This window comes from Apus apus, chromosome Z (assembly GCF_020740795.1).
Source record: "Apus apus isolate bApuApu2 chromosome Z, bApuApu2.pri.cur, whole genome shotgun sequence".
Classification (NCBI taxonomy): domain Eukaryota; kingdom Metazoa; phylum Chordata; class Aves; order Apodiformes; family Apodidae; genus Apus; species Apus apus.
In genome coordinates, this window is record NC_067312.1 from 47,878,175 (window position 1) to 47,899,078 (window position 20,904).

Below are 20,904 nucleotides of genomic sequence, written 5' to 3' on the forward strand. Positions count from 1 at the left end.
GTGGCTTGCTTCTTTACTCAAGGGGAAAAAAAAAAACCTGAAGCATTATTAGACATTAAGTATCAAAACAAGGACTAGCGTTCATGTCAGTGAGGAGCTGAGCTGTAGAATTATAGAAGCTCAGAATCATTTGGGTTGGAAAAGACCCTTAAGATCATTGAATCCAACCACTAACTAGCACAACCAAGTATGTGCTCTTTTTTACTTTCTCTCCGTGACTGGACAGGGATAACTCAAAAAAGCAGAGTGACCTCTGAGACACAGGACCAGTCTTCTGAACTTTCTGGTCACCTTATGCCTTTCATTTATGCATAGCATTTTATAGGATCATAAGTTAATTTAGGTTGCAAGTTCAACTCCATGCTCAAGGCAGGCATTGGAAGGCTTTTCTTAGGTTCTCCCAAAGCCTCTCTTCCTCCCTCCTACCTGCTTTTTGCTCCTCTCTCTTTCCTTGCATTGACATTATATTTGTTGCAAGTTGCCCTGTTACACATTCCATGGCTCTCAGTGTTTTCCTATCATCTTTGGTGTCTGTATGGGTCACAGTCAGTAGCAGATCTGGATGAAGCGAGCAAAGTCTGTGAAGTCCCCAGGGGTCCAGATTTTCTCCAAAGTGAGACTGAGCAAGGCCAACTGCTTAAGTAGGAGGATTTTTCTCATCCAGTGCCAACCAAGCCACACCTCTGCAGCACTAGGAGCCTTGCCAGATTGTGCTCATTTCTTAGTGGTGTGTTTAAATGAAGGGGAAGGAAAGAATAAGACTCATTCACTCATCCTCCCTCTCTCCCATGCTGCCTCAGCAAGGCACAGGTAAGTGCAAAAGATGATGCTTTGCAGGTGTCATGGATGGAAAGTCCAATACTATCTCATCCTGTCACCCATTTCATTTGCAGGCACCCACTTCATTGTGGAAAATATTCTAGGAGTCTAGAGAGATAAATCAAGACAAGAAAATGAGATTTGAAGCCTAGTCCTCACAGATAGAGCTAAAAAGGGCAAAAGGGAATAAAGCAAGTAGAAAGGAGAAGTAGGAAGGGGAAACATTGCTTGGAAGTGCTGCCCTTACCATTAAGGGCAATCATGGGAAGCATCTCCTTGAGGCTCCCTGCTGAAAATGTACTATGTGCATTACTTAGTTGGCCTCCGATTCCTTTTATAGTCAATGTAGAGAAAAAAAGGTAACCTCAGAGAAAAGTAAACAAGCAGCGGAGCCAGGCAAGTTAATGCTGAGGCTGTACATTCATGGAAACTAAAGTCAGTTCAGTAGCAATTTGTAATCATTATCATGTTATTGCTGTTTTGTGGTCAACATGAAATAAGTACTGAGAAGTTATACTACAAAATTATCTTCCTGTTTGTCATTTTCATTTATATTGCCTCAACAAGGACCTCAAAGATTGTCTAGACTTATAACATCAATAGAATTTGCTGACCATCCTAGGTCTTTCTGTAGTCATTGTGCTACTTACAGACAGAAGGTGAGACTCTGAGAAGCAAAACTAACTGAAGAGATCTTGCTTAATTAGTGGAATAGAAAGAAAAATAAGATGCTATATATAACATTAATATGATATATAAGTATTTGCTTATTGTTATTTAGGCAATAAGACAAGAAAGTACTGCGGTATATTAATTGTTAGAATAATGTGAAATGTGATTTAAACTGAATACTGAGATTAACTGAGCATAGTTTCTTTCTCCAAGGAATATGATCAGGTGTTTGATCCTAATAATACTGGTAGCAATGAAATTATATAAATTGACTCCTTCTTGCTACAGCAGTAAGGTATCCTACCCATGTTATTAGACACAAGATAATACATCAGTGTAGATGATATTGTACATTAGTTTACCAGAGTTTTAAAAAAGACATCTGATGAGCAGCTCTTGAAATCTTTCCCTAAGATGATACCATAAAATGCCCATCTTCTCATCTTGTTCTGCCAGGCCAAGAAGGCTGTGAACAGTGGAAGAGTAACACATTTTTAGGAAGGGTGTTGGGCTGCTTTTGGAAGAATAGTGTTTTATTTTATCTTAGTAATCAAAATGCTAGTGAAAGTTTTATTTTGGGTGATATCTTCTTATAGCCAGTGGTATACTTACAGAAGAAGTCTACTTAAGGGAAGGAGGGAACAGCAGCTCGCCCAACCTGGTTAGCACTCTGCTGCCTTCAAGATGCAGACACTCCTTGGCTCTCTCTTGAGAAGGACCTTGCACAGACAACTGCACCTACCCCAGCCTAGGAAGGGCTTTTTCAATGTACCTCATTAGGAGGAGCTGGACTTCATCTCTTGATATGGAAAGGTATTAATTTTTCACAGATGCAAATTAAATTGTTGTGAGAACTATCACATTTAAGAAGTCAATGACTTACTCATTGCTCTGTAATCCATTGAACAGCCAGACAACAGATGGGTCACAGATCCACAGTTACCTGCCATAGTTTGACTTGCATCTTATGTGGTTCTTGACAGAAGTCTATTTTATTACATTTTTCTTATATTTCTTTTATTTTTCAGCCCAAAAAAATAATACTTCAAATTCCACATGATGTGTTACAGGACTTGGGAGGAGAACAGGGAGTTTTCCTATTTTTTTTATCAATACCTTTTTTTAACATTACACCAGGGAGTGGTTTTGGTGTACTGAAAACAGGAATGCACTAGCCCATAAACCTGACACAGTTGGTATATGAAGAAAATGTATAATAACCCTGATTTCCAGACAAGCTCTATATAACCATTACTTCATTACTTGATCGTTCATTTCATCAAGTAGTAATTTTTGTTAATAGTTACCATAAAGCAATGTCTGCCAAACATTCATTCCTCTATAATTGAATTCCCTGTACTTAGAACACGGAATAAAAATAATTTTCTACCTTTATAGCTGCCACTTGTGCATTCATTTCTTATTCAGCATGGTAGATAAGTAAGCATAGCATTACTTAATGTTTGGTTGCTAGACCATAGTAATTTATTTTACAAATAAACAAGAAGTGTAATATTTTCATAAACACAACAGAAATTCAAACATTTATGAGAACAGTAGCTCTTAGTAAAGGCCTTCAAGTCAAACTCAAGTCAACCTTTGTACAAGGAAATTACTAACATAAACTGTTTATTTTATTATTTGAGGGGTCATAAATAAAAAAGTCTGTCACATCCTAACTCACAGCAGTGTTTTATCTATCAAAATTGAATTGCTCATGTCAATGTGCTGAACATCCATGAATCAGAGCAATAGACTCTGGCACCTAATAATTAATTATAAGTACTTTGAGATCAGTCAAAAAGCTCTGTGTTTGTTCTGGGCAGATGTAACACCTCATGAACTCTTCACAGACAACCTGGTAATGAGTCACAAACACTGAAAAATAAGTTAAAATATTATCTCCCTTCTGGTCTAGAAAATAGAGATGCAGTATTGGTTAGCATCATGTTGGAGGTCTGTAACTAGTGGAGTCCCTCAGGGGTAGGTACTAGGACCGGTGTTGTTCAATATTTTCATCAACGACCTGGATGAGGGAACAGAGTGTGCCCTCAGCAAGTTTGCTGATGACACTGAACTGGGAGGAGTGGCTGACACACCAGAAGGCTGTGCTGCAATTCAATGAGACCTGGACAGGCTGGAGAGTTGGGCAGGGAGGAACTTGATGAAATTCAACAAGGGCAAGTGTAGAGTCTTGCATCTGGGGAAGAACAACTCCATGTACCAGTACAGGTTGGGGGCTGACCTGCTGGAGAGCAGTGTAGGAGAAAAGGACCAGGGGGTCCTGGTGGACAGGAGGATGACCACGAGCCAGCAATGTGCCCTTGTAGCCAAGAAGGCCAACGGCATCCTGGGGTGTATTAGCAAGGGTGTGGTTAGTAGGTCAAGGGAAGTTCTCCTCCCACTCTATTCTGCCTTTGTGAGGCCACATCTGGAATATTGTGTCCAGTTCTGGGCCCCTCAGTTCAAGAAGGACAGAGAACTGCTTGAAAGGGTCCAGTGCAGAGCCACAGAGATGATGAAGGGAGTGGAACATCTCCCTTATGAGGAAAGGCTGAGGGAGCTGGGTCTCTTTAGCTTGGAGAAGAGGAGACTGAGGGGCGACCTCATCAATGTTTACAAATATGTTAAGGGCGAGTGTCAGGAGGACAGAGCCAGGCTTTTTTCAGTGATGTCCAGTGATAGGACAAGGGGCAGTGGGTGCAAACTGGAACATAGGAGGTTCCATGTAAACATCATAAAAAACTTCTTTCCTGTGAGAGTGACAGAGCACTGGAACAGGCTGCCCAGAGAGGTTGTGGAGTCTCCTTCACTGGAGACATTCAAAACCTGCCTGGACACGTTCCTGTGTGATGTGCTCTAGGTGATCCTGCTCTGGCAGGGGTGTTGGACTGGATGATCTTTCAAGGTCCCTTCCAACCCCTAAGATTCTGTGATTCTGTGATTCTGTGATGTATCTGTTGTGCATCTCTGCCCCTAGTTGGTTTTCAATTTGCTTCTGACTATTTTTCTTCTTTATTTTGCTGTAAAAAACCACTTGCCATTAGACATCTCTGGCTATGAAAAAGAAAGCTTTAGGCAAGATAGATACACTTTTCTTATCAACGCATATGTTGAGAAGCACTTCCTCTCTTCACAGGGTAGATATTATTGGTACAATCAGCAGCAGAAAACCAGAATATTGTAGAAGCTGAGTCCTAGCCACAGGAGGTCCTAACTGCTTAAAAATGTAGCACTGCCTACAGTCTACAAGACAGGATGGTGACACAGAAAGAGAAAATATTATAATAATGGCAGAGAACAGAGAGACAACTTCATTCAGCTGTTACAGGAGGGGCAGAGAAATCAGAGATGGAGAACTGTCCCCAACCCTGTGGCCCCAGGCATGTAATTGAAGTCCTACCGCTCTGTTGGGTAGTTCACTCAGAAGGGTAGCAAGTAACACAGGCCTGCAAAGCAGCTATCACAAATATATGTGATTTCACTTTATGACTTTAAAATACTTTAAATTGTCAATCCACATGAAGAGCCGTCCCTGAGTGTGCTGCAGTTCTTCATACTCATATGCCTCAAATGAATTTGAGATATGTTTTATCATTTATAAAATTAGCACGATGCTCATATCTCTATTCAAAATTACAGTACATAGCATTTTCTTTTGTTTGTTCTTTTCTGTTTCAAATTTTTCATTCTAGATTTCTCTATGTATTTCCTAGACCTTTACAAGCCTGAAAAATGAAGTCTTTACTAAAAAGCCAAAAATGGAGTGCTACTTTTTTGAAGCTATTTATTAAAAGTATCTCCTGGACTTTATATCTCCTATATGCCTGTAAAATTTAAAGATTAAAAGAGTAAGGAGAATGGTGAAGTGGATTTATCTGTGAATATGATAATCTATTTTCTGCTGTGTAGCACACTAGGCAAATATTAGGCAATAAAATTTTAATTGTGCAGTTTCAATCTAGTACAATATTGCTATTCCTTTAAGAAATCTGAATAAAAAATTAATGAGATTGGAATAAAGAACACAAGGTTTAAAGAAAGCAATACCTTTTGGTGCTTTTTCACATTTTGTTTTTTCTAGGAAGTGCTCAGGTAACAATTTAAATCTTTTTTCTGAAACTGTAAAGACTAGAAAGCTATACTCAAAGGAGTGCAATATGAGCTTTTTGCCTCTTAAAACAGCTCTGGGATTTGGATTTTAAGAAACACAGCAGCAGAGCACAAGACTTAGGACAAAACCCTGGGAGTTTGCCAAGCTGCCTGTACTCAGCCAATCTGTTTTTTTGTACAAGTCATCTGGCAGAGTAAGCAGTGCTGAAAGAGCTAAATAAAATAGTATGAGAACGCTGAAGGCACAAGATGGAAACATGGGAATGTGGGGGGTGGGGTGTTTCTGAGTTAAGCCCTTGCTCGGAGAGGCTAATGGGAAGTAATGAGAAGGAAAGTGGGGGAGTGGAGCAAAAGCTGTGGAATGAGTGAACCAATTCTTGTTATGTTTATGGCCAATTAATGTTTGTCATACTTGGGAATCAAAAGTTTAGCAAGGGTTTCTCTATATTAAAGGCAGTTCTTTGAACAATAGAGCCCTTTTTCTGCAATTCCCAGCTGTCAGAGATCATTTCACTCCCTATATAATTAAAAAAAGTGATGCCTTTAATTGGCAGCATAAACACTGTTGGGTTAGTGTGTAGTGAGCTTGATTTAGATGTTTAGTGTATGGCACAGTTTGCATCTGTCAGGGTTTGTAAGGAAAAGCTGCATAAATAATTCTAGACTTACATTTGAAAACTGGGAGGAAAAAACAGAATTCTAAAATGTCACATATGCTGGCTTTAAAAAGACATGAGACAGGAAAGCAAGAGTTAAAGGTGAAACTCTGTTCCCAGGTCAAGTGCCACTATACATAGCAGGGCCAGCATAAGATGGAATGGCACCTTAGCCCTGCATTTCCTACCCTTTTTTTGAATTTATTTTACCCTTAATAATTTAAGACAGCCTAATTTTAATTTACTAATTGTGTTGGCAGTTTCCTTGTTTATCTCTTTGTAGTGCTTCTCATAAAACATTTAGCAGATAAGAAGCACAAGGCTTTGTGTTACCACTCCCTGTCATTTTGTATTGTGTTTTTTCAGTGCCACAATTAAACCAGAGGTGTATCTGAACCACTCACTCCTGGAGGGCTTCACAGCACAGGCACAAAACAACAACAAGAAGAAAACAAAAACAAAACCACAACTAACAACACAAAAAAAAACCAACCCACCAGTTAGTAAAAAAGTATGGAACAGTTGAACGCACTGCACCTGCAACTAGCCTCTACCCCCAGTGAACTTAATTTAATATCCAGGTATAACCTGGAGCTCCCTAAACTTCTAAACACCAAGATTGTATTGAAATTCCTAAGGAAGAAAACTGGGGTTTATACAGACTGAATTTTGTTAATAAAATAAGCTATATTTCAAATAGAAGGAAATGTTCAAAGTTAGCAATGGCATTTAAGAAGCAACCACTTGTTTATTCTTCCTTTTCTGTGGCTGTGGGATTGTGTTATAAATACCCATCCTTTCTCTGTTTGCCTCACAGGAAAAACTAATTTATTAATCCAACAACACTGGACCTGCATTTGTAAGCTGTAAATATAGTCTGTCAAAATCAAAATATTCAATGTTTCAACAATGTTGCAACAACTTTATTATGGACTCTCTCAAGTTTGCTCCTCATATCATATCTCTCAGCTGGTGGCATCCCCTCAACTTCTTTTATCTCACTTTTGTGAGGCATGGTACACTAAAGGACACATGAAAAAGTAATTTTTAGCAGAACATACTGATTTTTGGATGGACAATGGTGATAAATCATTACAAAAATCTTATAGAATTTGGATAAAATGGAAAAGTGAGAAATGTGAATTGCCTGAAAATGAGCTTTGTCTCTGGAAATTGATGAGTGCAGGCTTTGTTATCCCAAACTAGCATTTGGAGCTGAAACAGTGAATTTATTTTTGAAACAGTGATTCAAGCTGCTATACCAGCCTCTTCACTGAATAAAATTTAATTCCTGCCCCAAGAGTCACAGTTGAGTGATAGGCAGAGGTCATCAGTGAGCAGCAAAGGGATGGTTTGTACAAAAAACTGATGTTTTTACAAACGTCAAAGAGTTTCAAGACACATCAAAGAACGAATGAGTGTGGACTTTGTCTAAGTGAGGACTAGGTTTGCATGATGTATGAGAGCCACACAGAAGAAAGCACGGAGATGCTTTGTTAAACAGGCTGGCTTGTGCAACATGGGAAAGGTGGATGAAGGCAAGGGAGAGAAAAAGACTAATTACAGAGCTCTGAGCAATGTGCTATGGGAAAGCATACTATGACAGGAGGTTGGAAGACAGAGGGACAGAAAACTTGCATTGCTAGACAAATATCCTGTTAGTCACTGCAAGAAGGAGGAGAAAATCAGCCTAATTATTTGGTCATTTTCAGCACTGGAAGGAGAAAAATCATAGGACAAACCCTCTGTGCAGAGGACAGAATAGCTCATTTCTTCTTCCTCATAATGATTGTCTCTCTTGTGCTCTATGCCCACTTAACCAGGATCCTGCATTACAAGTTCACTTTCCACTACAGGACTGCTATGTCCTTAATATATAGGCTCTCTTCACCTAGAAAAAATAATCTCCACTTTGTGGAAAAGCCCAAATTATTTCAAGCTAAGAGTTCCTCTTGAAGCAGCATCAAATAAAGCCAAACATAATTTGTTTCATAAACCAAAATATTTTTTGGGAAAAAAATTTATCTCAGAAATCTCATCTAGTAAAGACTGTCTGAATATGAAAAATTTGAAATTGCATCAACATTTAAAAAGTAATTTCAGTATTTTATTTGAATTGGTGTTTTAAATAACAACATTCTGGGGGGATCTAGCATTACAATTTGAAGAACACTGCCACCTGAAATGGTGATTTAAATCTAACCTGAAATGGGGACGTGAGTTAGGAAACCCTGTCCCCTATTTTAGTTACACTGATTTCACACTCATCTGCACAGACTCCCATATATCTGTGACTTACATTGGCATGAAAAAAACAGTTCAGAAAGCATTGAAGCCAGCCTGAAAGTATCAGTTGTATCCACTTTTCATGCCATTTTGAAACAGAACCTGCACAGCAAGGGCAGGAGTAATAAGGCGTTAGTCGTTTAGAGCCACATTCTTTACATTAGGCCATCAGGCTTTTTTACAGGGAGGAGTCAGGAATGTGTCTTGTGAGTAAAAAAACCCTTATAATTATGGAGCTTCTCTTTCAAATAAAAAACAAACCAAAATGACAAACCCTGAAATGGAAACGTGCTAAAATTTCTACAGATTCATGTGCAGCTCTAGCCATTTACTAGCTGGAGAGAACTGTACATTTTACATCAACTGCTATTTTTAAAGAGTTGATCACCTAAATGAAGTGCACTGACCACTGGAACCTTTGTTCGTCCAGAAGTGCACTGTACAGTTACCTGAACCAGGAGCTTATTAACAGGGGTAAGAATTGCACATCAGCTCAATTTCACCAACGCACTAAGCTCCTTCTGACAGGTGTTCGATAATTTTTGCACAATTCAAAAATACTCAGCATTTCACAGAAGCAAGCAACAAGAATACAGTCTTAATCCTCAGAAAGTACAAAAGAAGGTTCACCCTGCCTTGAGTAGGATTTAAGTAGGTGTAAAAATACAGAAGTGCTGGTACTAATTTCTCAGAAGAATGTCAGTTAATTTAGTCCTAAAAATATAGAGTGAAGTCAAGTTAAGTGCACCTGCATCGTCCTCACATGAGGGAATTCAGAACAATGCTGCTCTTGCAGTTGATCAGCCTTACTACACCTAAACTTGGGTATGAAATATGGGGGAACTTTATTATGTCTTACAGACCCTACTCTCAATTAAACTGAGGTCAGTTCATAACAGTCCCATTGTTATCAATGATCTTAGTTCAGATTTGCAAGGGTGAGACTGGGAGCAACGTGGAACCTATGCCTGAGGAAGTTTAATGATCTAATTCTTTTGTGCTTTCTAGTGTCAAGAGTGACAGGGAGATTCCTGTAATGATTGCACAGGCGGTGTTAAATAACCATTAGCAGACTACAGGTATAGCTTAAAAGTGATTATTTGTTCAAAGGAATGGTTTCAAAATAAATGTCAAGGAAGTATTATACCTTGTGTGGAAAAGAGGAATGTAATGGAAAAAAGTGCAACCTTAGTATGTATTTCATTATAGCATGCTTAAGGAGAATTGGCAATACTGTCACAGCAGTTTCACAGCTACAACAGTTCTTAATTTTTCCTCTCTAGTTTTCTATCTCTGATTTCTTACCAACAGCAAGCATAAAATGTGTAGCTATATTTATTTTTTTTTTAGTTTATGTCAAATAGATCAATGAGTTATCTGGTTCCTGAGCCTAAAGGATGGCAGGAAATATCTTATAGTTACTTGGCACTGAAACCCAAGCACAGTCTAAATCTCACAATGACATCACAATAGAAAAAAAACCTTATGAAAATGCCTGACTCTGTAATACCCCACAGTCTGTCATTTGGCAGCTCTTACTCCCACACCCACTGTATCAAACAGGTGGTCACATGCTAAAGAGCAGTTTTGCTTTGATAGGGCTAAAGAAACATTTCTCACAACAATGGCTTCCTAAACAAAGGATTAGGAACAAGTGGAAAGGAAATGAAGTCTTGTGCTGCCACTCATCTTTTTTGCCAGCGGAAAACAAGAGAATTGGCTTACTTAGCTAAGCTTCTTGTTGCATGTAATTTTCTTAAATCTGATTAGGATCATTTAGGCTTTTCTAATTACAGCAATCTCAGAAAACCATGCCCACTTCCTATTTACTGAGGACCCTTTTTGTCTCTTTTGCTTCCTCATATTCATTTTAAAAAATGAATCCTTATACAGCTAAAAAAGGCAGAGACAAATTTTACATTCATAAGAAATGTCAGTATAAGGTTGTATTTCAGAACTGAGTGGACACCATGCTGCCAATTTTCAGACTAGCCTTCTGAGCTGTACCCTCAGAGAAAGCAGCCCATTCATTAATCGCAAGTGTCAATCTGAGTGACTGGGGCTCCTAATGACAGTGATGACACCAGGATGTCTTAGGCTTTGCTCAGACTTTGCAGAACTGGGCTTTACAGGGTTTTGCCACTAGACAAGATGATTCTTGTGGCATTACTGTGTATTTATAATGTTTTCCTGTATCAGCAGTTTCCAAATGTAGCTTCATTCCACCTATACTCTCTAGCTTCAGGAAGATCACTCTTTTCAGTTGACAGGAGTCAGGCATGACAAAAACATGAAGCTCCCAAAATCTTTTCCTTCTTTGTTCATGCAAGTGCTAAAGATACATTTGCAGCATGACACGTGAAGTAGACACATTAACTGTTAGAAATCCACTGAGAAACAATGAAATCTCATTAAGAATAAAGCAGATCATGTACATCTTTGCTCATAAATCTGTTTTGAAAGGATGGCTTACCCTTTCAGACAAAAGGATCAATGATCTGTCTTCCTTTCTGGGCTGGGGAGGAGAATAAACTGAATAAGAAAATTAACATTTAAGCATATGAAATATTATTTTATATACACCTGTAACCTGTTATCTTATGGATCAGAAATATCATGTGATTTGAGGTGATGATTCAGCACTCTTTCTCTCTCAATCAGCATTGAACTGCTATACCAGCATGGTATTATTTCCAGGAAGCAGCATGATACAGCAAGGAGCATTTTTCAAGCAACTATTGGGATCGAGGTTATTAGATGCACTTAAAATGCTACTAAAATAAATTACAAAGTGATCCTAGTAAAGTTCATGCTTGATAAAATCCATAAATAATTATGTCTGTTAAATTTTAAAAGGTTTTTTTTTGTTTGGTTTATTGGGGTTTTTAATGTACAAAAGGAAAACAGAAAACCCCTGGAATCTTAATAGCTATTCTGTACAAACTATGAGGTTCATCAGAGCTATGGAATTTCTCCCAAGCGTTATTGAAAGCATGTGACTGATGAAGGACAATCAGCTGGCAGAGGTGATTGACTGACATTGGTCGTAGTGATAAGATAGGTGATACAAGTGATCCAGTCTTATTGTTCTTTCACCAAGTCACACAAAGCAGCTGAGCACAGTCATCTCTGCACATCTGTGCACAGTCTCAAGAAATTAAAGGACCAGTATGGGTTTAGTCTGTATTACTCTTCAAGAAACCCTACTGTCCAACAGGCAGTAGGGTAGAGTGTAAGCCTTGTAAAAGCTCAATTAGTGTTTTCTGAGAGCCTGTATAGGACAGAAAGATGACAGAGCTCAGCTGTTTCTGCAAGTCACAACTGGGACCTGTCATAGGAGGCAGACTTGGGCACTCAGGGACCAGTAATATTACTTCTTCTTCTATGGACCAGATAGGGATGGTTTTGCAGTAAAGATAAAACAGAATTTCTACTTCCTAATTAATGATATTTGCTGATAAATTGATTGATCTGGTGTCATTTTTCTCCATCCAGTGTTGCAGTAAGCCAGCTGACAACTCTTTTGTGACATCACAGCAGTCCACATGCAGACACTTTTCTGAGAGCACAAGGCTGGAACCCCCATAACAGCTTTTTCCATGTGTGGTGAGCTAGTAACCAACCACAAGACCTTCACACTGTGTGTTTTGTGGAAGCACAGAAAGACATTTTCCCATCAGAAATTCCAGCTTATGCTCCTCACTGTTGAGAAGTTTGTGGCACAGATTCCCAAGATGTTTTGCAACAGAAGTATCTTCTTGAAGTACTGTATAGAGCTGTCTGGCTCTGTGTGGTCAAAGGGCATAACTTAGGTAATAAATGCCTATTTCTTCTCTGTTTTTACCATTCATGTCCAATGATATAATGTATCTGAGGTTTTTATTATTACTATTAGGTAACCAAATGTCCTGGTTGAGCCAGGATGAAGCCAGTTTTCCTTTTACTGATTTTTTTTCCTTCAGTAAGCTTTCATTTAACTAGTAGCAAAGGGTTCCAACTAAGACTGACAGCAGTGAAATGTTTTTCTAATTGCTGGGTCTTCAAGGTCGCATCTTTACTCTGCCAGCTCAGACACTATGGGGACATCTATGACCTCCCCCCATAGGAGACTGAACTAGACAGAGAGCAAAACTGGCCAGAAATATTCCATTCCATATATCTATGTAAGCTCAGAGGAAGGTCGGAGATCACAGAAGACAACTTCCTTCCTGCTTCTTCTTCCTTTTTCTTCCATCCATGGCCAGTGTCCAAGGAGGACTCCATCCATCCAAAACCATCGTACCCCAGGCTCAAGCTCTCCTGCCCCTCACAACTCTGCTCTCTCTTCAGCAGCAGTCTGGAACTTTTCAGGACTGTTCACAGCTCAGGAGATGCTGTGGGAGTTGCTGGGGGTGGCAGGAGGCAATAGGGGGTTTGTACATTTTCTGAATATATTTGTATATAATTGTATTATATTTTCTTGTATTGTTAGTGTTTAATTAAAGCTGTGTAGTTTAGTTTTCAATCCAGAGAGTCTCTCTCTTTTTCACTCTCTCCTTCCCTACCTGGGTGGGAGGGGGAGGGGATCAAGAGCATCGTTGTCAAACCTGAGTCAAACGGTGACACCTAACTTGCTGAGTATCCCTTTTGACATTCCATTTTCAAGATTTATTCAGGTCTCTTCCTGTCCCACCATCACCATCATTGCAAGCTCTTGATTTGTGAATGTAAATGGCATTTGCTTAAAAGGTTAAGTTATAGCACTTATTCTTTAATGACTCATTTAAATTTTCATACTGCTTCCTGAAACTCTGAGGTCAGTACAGACGAGGAACCCATACATGCAAGTAACACCAATTTGAGAGTGAGTTAGATATTCTCTTTGTTAAAATAATCCAATGATAACAATATGTTCCTTTCTTACCACCAGGCAGAAAATTCCAACTCTACAATGAACTCCATGGTGGCTATCTGACCTGTTGTAATGGATGAGTTCCTCGGTTAAGACACAAGTTTCAGATATTTGCAGGAGGGCATGAGAATGTGTCCTCAAGGAGAAGAGACTTCCCAAGATAGGATATCATCATTTCACTCTAATATGTAAGAGAATCAGAGCATGTCTTTAATGTTGTCAGCTTTGACTTCATCCCTTTAACCACTTCTGAAGTGAATCCAGCTTCCTCTGGATTGTTTTGGATGTAGGTTTTGGACCTAACATTTGGACACCAAACTTGTTATTTAATTTGGAAGATATTAGACACCACTGTGTATGCAGTGGAGCAGCACTGGAGGAAAATAGAGTCCAAGAAAACTTTTCTGTATCATTCTCAGTAACAGGGAATCAACAGAGAGAGGTCTGAGCAGGTTCCAGGACTTGTGGACAAAATCCAAACTACTTTTCTGTAATATCTCTCAAAGATTCACTTTTTCTTAGAAATATCTATCTACAGTTAGGCATACTGACTGTACAATTCACCCTGTTGGTGTGCATTCACCATCCCTCTCAACTTAGAAGTATTTTGAATCTTATATTTTGTTCCACTAGCAGAGTAAAAGATTGCTAACAACACATATCATATGTCCTACGTTCTGATAGAAATCTCTAGACTTGCTGGAAGCCTTCCTAAGATTTGCACAGCTTTTGAGATTTTGTTGCAAGTTAAGTTTGGATTGTGCAGGGACAATTAAGATCATAAACAGCTGAAATTATTTCAGTAGAATTTCAGTAGACTTTATTTGAATTAACAAGATACAAAAGCTGTAAAAAAGATCCAAAAACTTTTGACAAACTGGACTCTTCTCTGCTTTTGGACATTTCTAGTTATTTCCTCATGAAGTAACTAAAAATTATCAATTTGCTCAAGTAGGGTCCTGATTTGTGAAGCAGTTATAATTTGTGTATGTGAGGCTGGGGTAACTGATGAACTTCCAGAGATTTCAGTAGCATTATACTGATGTGATCCAGCTGAAATACTCACACAAGCTTTTGGAAATTTCACTAATGAAATTACTTATTACAGAGAAATAAGTCCAAGCCACAAAGTTTGATTTCTCCTATTGTTGCAACCTCCTTAAAATATGAATGTGTTTGAACCTTGAAATTTGGCTGGTGACAATATGACTGTGGTCCAGCAGCGAACCTCAGATTTGTACTTCTGCAGCATTCACAAGTTTTTGCTCTAAAATTTCACTCTGGTTTTCAATTTCAGTATTTCTAGGTGTTCAGGTTGCATGGAGTGCAGCAGTCATATAAAACAATCTGTGAAAAGCCTGAGCCATTTAAGTGCAATTCCAATGTATTTAAAAGCAGCTAGGGACTGATTTTTCCCTCCCTTATCCTGGTTTTACATTGGCTTGTTCTCTTCAGTTCTGTGTCGTTCTTTTGTGGTTACATTGGTGTAAGCAAGAGGAGAATAAGGCTAATTTACTTAGCTGCATACCTTCTCAAAGGACACTTTAAAGTTTTAGCATGTATTCTTCTTCATCTTTTTTCCTTTTAATCCCCCCTAAAGCTCAAAACATTCAAGAAGGATAAACAGAGAAAGTTTGTTCTTCAGATAACTTATCACCAAGACAGTGGGAGCTTTTTCTTCCTTCCACCCTGTCAGTAGATATTGCCTCCAAGATCTGCGAGATTAGCTGAGTTTTAGTGACAAAGGAACACAAACAAAATAGAATTAAAATAAAACAAGAGCCTTTAGTCACATCATGCTGATGTGAACTTTCTCATTTCTCCGTTTTTGTTACAAACAAACCTTTTAAAAGCAGGTATTACAGAGGCGTGCAAGTAGACCCAACCTATTGTACAATTAATAACTTTTCAGTGTTTGCTACCTTATCATTATCTGCTCAAAAAATATTAAATATCATCTGGTTTCTTGTTAGGTAAAATAAGATGTCAGAGATAAGTTATTGTTGGTTTTCCTCTCCACTTTTTCAAGGATGAACCATGAGGTCTGCATCCTTTGTAATCAGCAAAGGTTGTTTGTAAAGACACCTTGAATTAAATCTTCTAATTATTGCACAGTTAACCAGCCCATGGCTTTTGTACATACAGAACTCAGGTAGTGTTTCTGACCACCACATAATTTAAACCACTGGAACACAGGAATTCTCACACTAAAACAACATGTCTGGAAATGCAGCAGCTCAGACCAGCTGCTGGGCTGCCTCATTAAACAGCCATTTGACAGAAAGCAGCCAGCTGGGTCCTAATGTCCCTCCTGTCAGACAGTGGCAGCTCTGGATGGTCATGGGACTTGAGCTCAAAAACCTTCCAGAAACATTAATTCAAATTAAGAACTTTAGAGTTGCAAAAGATGCCTTTTTCTTTGATGGTCTCAGTTATGCTATAGAGTTGTCCTGGGGGAATGCTCACAATGTCACCAATTTCTCTGTGGAAATTAGGAGATGCTTGTGGATTCTGAGCTGATAAACACAACTGATTCCATCATTTTAAATATCATGGGCTAACCAGAAAATAGAGACATATTGTATGACCAGTATGACTTGTGTCCAGTTCTGGGCCCCTCAGTTCAAGAAGGACAGGGAAGTGCTTGAAAGAGTCCAGCGCAGAGCCACAAAGATGATTAAGGGAGTGGAACATCTCCCTTATGAGGAAAGGCTGAGGGAGCTGGGTCTCTTTAGTTTGGAGAAAAGGAGACTGAGGGGTGACCTCATCAATGTTTACAAATACGTAAAGGGTGAGTGTCAAGAAGAAGGAGTTAAGCTTTTTTCAGTGATGACCAGTGATAGGACAAGGAGTAATGGATACAAATCGGAGCATAGGAGGTTTAAGGTGAATATCAGAAAATGTTTTTTTACTGTGAGAGTGACAGAGCACTGGAACAGGCTGCCCAGAGAGGTTGTGGAGTCTCCTTCTCTGGAGACATTCAAAACCCGCCTGGACGCCTTCCTGTGTGATGTACTCTAGGTGACCCTGCTCTGGCAGGGGGGTTGGACTAGATGATCTTTTGAGGTCCCTTCCAACCCCTATGATTGTATGATTCTATGATTCTATGACATGATTATGCAGGAGAGCATGACCTCTTTCAAAAAAAAACCCACAACAATAAAATGTTGATGAACACAGCTCAGATTTTGAACACCGAAGAATCCCTAGCAGCACTGTGTAAGTCACAAGGAGGCAAAGTATTATCCATAGGAGTTGCTGGGCAAATAGTATAAAATAAATACTTTTAAAGACTCAGAAGGCATGTTTTATGTTTTAAGTGTTCATTAGTCTGCTCAGTATTTGTTGACAGTTGCTTTCATTATTCTTCCTGACAAAAAATTCTTTCCTGATGATCAACCAGCTCAGAAAGGTCATAAAGGCTGTATGCCCTATACAGTAACATAGCATTGAGGATAGCCCTGAAACAGCCTTTTCAGAATGAAGAGTAGCTTTCCTGATCTCCTGGCAGAGACAGGTTTTCCACAGCACAGACCTAGCACCCAGTGTTTTTAGAGCATTTGCACAGATACAAGACCAGCTCACACTCACAATGGAAACTTCCAGTTATGCTTAACGTAACTGACTCTCTTTCATATCTGGCAAGACCCAGCTTTGCCTGCATAAGCCATTTTTGGAGTGACCAATGGGGAAGGTTAACTGCAAAAGCTTCCTTGAGATGTGTGGCCTGAGCAACACAGAGTAAAAAGGTTTAGTGCCACTGCACTAATTGTCCTCTGAAGTCAGGATCTCCCAGCAGGCTCTCTCAAGTGGTGGAAGGGGTATCCATGGAGATGCAAGGCCTTAAGCAGGGTCACTGGTGAAACCGCAAGGCCATAAGCTTAGACAGCTTAACAGTCACCCCAAGATCTGTAGAAACCAGCCATGCACGCTGGCTCGGTCCATGGTCCCTTGAAGATACAGTTCATCGTCTCTTACCAATAGCACTACCCCACCAAAGCCCTGCTATAGTCTTTGGAAGAGAGAGAGCTCGTACCCAAGTGTGGCCAAGAGTCTGACTTGTAACTGAGGCTAATTCACGTGGCAAGGAACATGTATGGCCAAACCTCTGAATGCAGTGAACAGCTCTGGAGCCAAGGAAACATTTCCTTTACAAATGCTGCAGCAGAGAGGACACAAAACTTACTGCTGCTTTTCTGGGTCTTCTGAGTTAGGCAAGAAATGCCAAAAATGAAATTATGTAAAATTACCTTCTGGAACATCTTGGTGTACACCTAAAACCATTAACAAACCACTAAATGCTTCCTCAAAGTGGTGTAGTCATTGGCAGCCATCAGCAAGAAGAGGACTAGCACAGGAGCCTGGCATAGAATTATAGAATCATAGAATCATCCTGGTTGGAAGGGACCTTGAAGATCATCAAATCCAACCATAACTTAAATCCCCTTACCATAACCTAAGTTATCTGTTCAGTGCTTAAAGCATGTTGGTAAGCACTATATCCACATTTCTTTTAAATACTTCCAGGGATGGTGACTCCACCACCTCCCTGGGCAGCCTGTTCCATTGTTCAACCACTCTTCTGATAAATAAATTATTTCTAATATCCAGTCTAAACCTGCCCTGGTGCAGCTTCAGGCCATTTCCCTTTGTCCTGTCATTATTCACTTGAGAGAAGAGGCCAACTCCCATGTCCCTCCTTTCAGGTAGTTGTAGAGAGCAATTAGGTCTCCCCTCAGCCTCCTCTTCTTCAAACTGAACAATCCCAGCTCCCTCTGCCTCTCATCATAGGGTTTATTCTCCAGACCTTTCACCTTGGTAGCTCTCCTCTGGACATGCTCCAGCAACTCCACATCCTTCTTGTAGTGAGGGGCCCAGAACTGCACACAGTACTCGAGGTGCAGCCTCACCAATGCCAAGTACAGGGGCACAATCACCTCTCTACTCCTGCTGGCCACACTATGCCTGATGCAGGCCAGAACACCATTGGCCTTCTTGGCCACCTGGGCACACTGCTGGATCATGTTAAGTTGGCTGTCAGCCAGCACCCCCAGGTCCTTCTCCACCATGGAGCTTTCCACCTACTCATCCTCGAGCCTGTAGCTTTGCATGGGGTTGTGTTGACCAAAGTGCAGGACCCAACACTTGGCCTTGTTAAACCTCATACAATTGGCCTTGGCCCATCAATCCAGTCTGTCCAGGTTTCTCTGCAGAGCCTTCCTACCCTCAAGCAAATCAACACTCCCTCCCAGCTTAGTGTCACCTGCAAACTTACTTAGGAAGCACTCCATCCCCTCATCTAGGTCATTAATAAAGATACTGAACAAGACTGGCCCAAAAATTGAGCCCTGGGGGACACCACTGCTGACGGGCCACCAGCTGGATCTAAACCCATTCACTACAACTCTCTGGGCTTCGTCAGCCAGCCAGTTTCTTACCCAGCAGAGAGTGCACCTGTCTATGCCATGAGCCACCAGCTCCTCTAGGAGAATGCTGTGGGAGACAATGTCAAAGGCCTTTCCGAAGTCCATATAGACAACGCCCACAGCTCTTCCCTCATCCACCAGGCAAATCACCTGATCATAGAATGAGATCAGGTTAGTCAAGCAGGACGTGCCCTTCCTGAGCCCACGCTGGCTTGGCCTGATCCCATGGCTCTCCTGAACTTGCCATATAAGCGGACTCAAGATGAGCCTCTCCATGATTTCCCTGGTACTGAGGTCAGGCTGACAAGCCTGTAGTTCCCAGGATCCTTCTTAAGGCCCTTCTTGTAGATGGGCGTCATGCTGGCAAGCCTGCAGTCATCTGGGACCTCGCCTGTTATCCGGGACTGTTGGTAGATGATAGATGGTAAATGCATCTCTAAGGGACAACCTGGCATTGCTTCTTTCAAGAGCAGCCCAGGTCCTCTGAGTTCAGTGCCAGGAAATCACAGGCAGGAAAACACTGAGGCAGTCTTGAAGAGCACGGCATTACACTGCACCAGGTCACTTAAAACTCTTTTATTTTTCAGACTGCTAATGGATGTCCAAGCCACCAATGCAGTTTGGAGGTTAATCGTGTCTCTAAGAAAGTACTATAATTGAATGCAAAGGTCTACACACCCAAGGAATAAAAAACTTTGTCAATTCCAGGAACATTTTAGCAACTGTTGACTGGTAGAAAGTAAACAGATTTCAGAAAGTGTCAGCATGCCACACATTGCATGCCATATCAAGATGAGCCTTGTTCCTATATATATTTCCTGTGAGTGGAGGACGAAAACTAATCTAATTTTACAGAAATAAAACCAAACCAAATGTGCACAAGTATGTTTTGGGCTTTCTTTTTTTCAGTTGTAGGTTGGGGTTTTTGATGGTATTGTTTTTTTTATTTCTTTGGGGTTTGTTTGGGATTTTTCTTTTGTTTTGTTTTTTAATAAAGGTTTTTCTTTAGAGGTACCAAGTCAATAAATCTAATCTGAGACCGGGCATGGCATTCTTTACCACCTGGTTTGCACCTCTGCTGCCCTTTGTAGCTGCACCCATTTTCCAGTTTCTCAGAACATTAAGTAATTGAGTGCAGGAGTTCAGAAAAGACTTAAAAGTTATGCGGGCCTTTTAGGCTTATCAAAACCTCTTGTGCTTTCATGATTGTACAAGGTGTGATGTCAAGATTTGACAAAATATGAAAAATAGCTGGAGGTACATGTAACTTAGCAATTGCTCATACAAATGACTGTTTGTACTAAAAAGCCACCTGTGAATTGTAATTGTGCACATAGTTTTTGCAGTTAAGTGTAAATTACAGAAATGCAGATTTATGAAGTTTTGACTCTCTGTACATCCATTCAGGTTAAGGATCAGGCTGTGAGAGTGGAATATGGAAATTCCAGTGCCACAGCAGGTTGAGATGGGAATGCCAGAAGAGTGAACTCTTAGCACAAGTCTTTAATTTATTTAAAGTGAGAAGAGTGCTCCCTAATAAAGCACATGGCAACCATAGTCATTAGCCAAAAGGTCAAGAATACATTGGCAGCTGCCACTGCAGAAAGCCATAGGGCCAGTAGCTGCAGGATGCAGCATCCCTAGAGAGCCCTGCAGATTACACAGAGCATCTGATAAGAATCAGGCCTTGCATCTTCTAATCCCACGTCTTGTGATGGATAACATAACCTTGCTATTGATTAATGTTTCCCAGGTCTGGGCTCATGTCAGGTGACAATGGATCAATAGCTTTTGAGCTTTTGGTATGGCAGCTAAACTCCTTGTTGAGATTTGCACATACAGTCACTAGAAACAAGTTCTTGTTCCTGTGCTCTTGTATTATTCATTTTGATGAGTGTGTTACCAAGTCCTGACCTCCATTGTGTCTTAATTACAGGATACAGGCAGAATACAATTTCTCACTGTTAAACACGCAGCATACTGTAACTATTTAATAATCACTTTGTCCTGCCCAGCCTTTTCTCTCGAGCATACAAGAAGT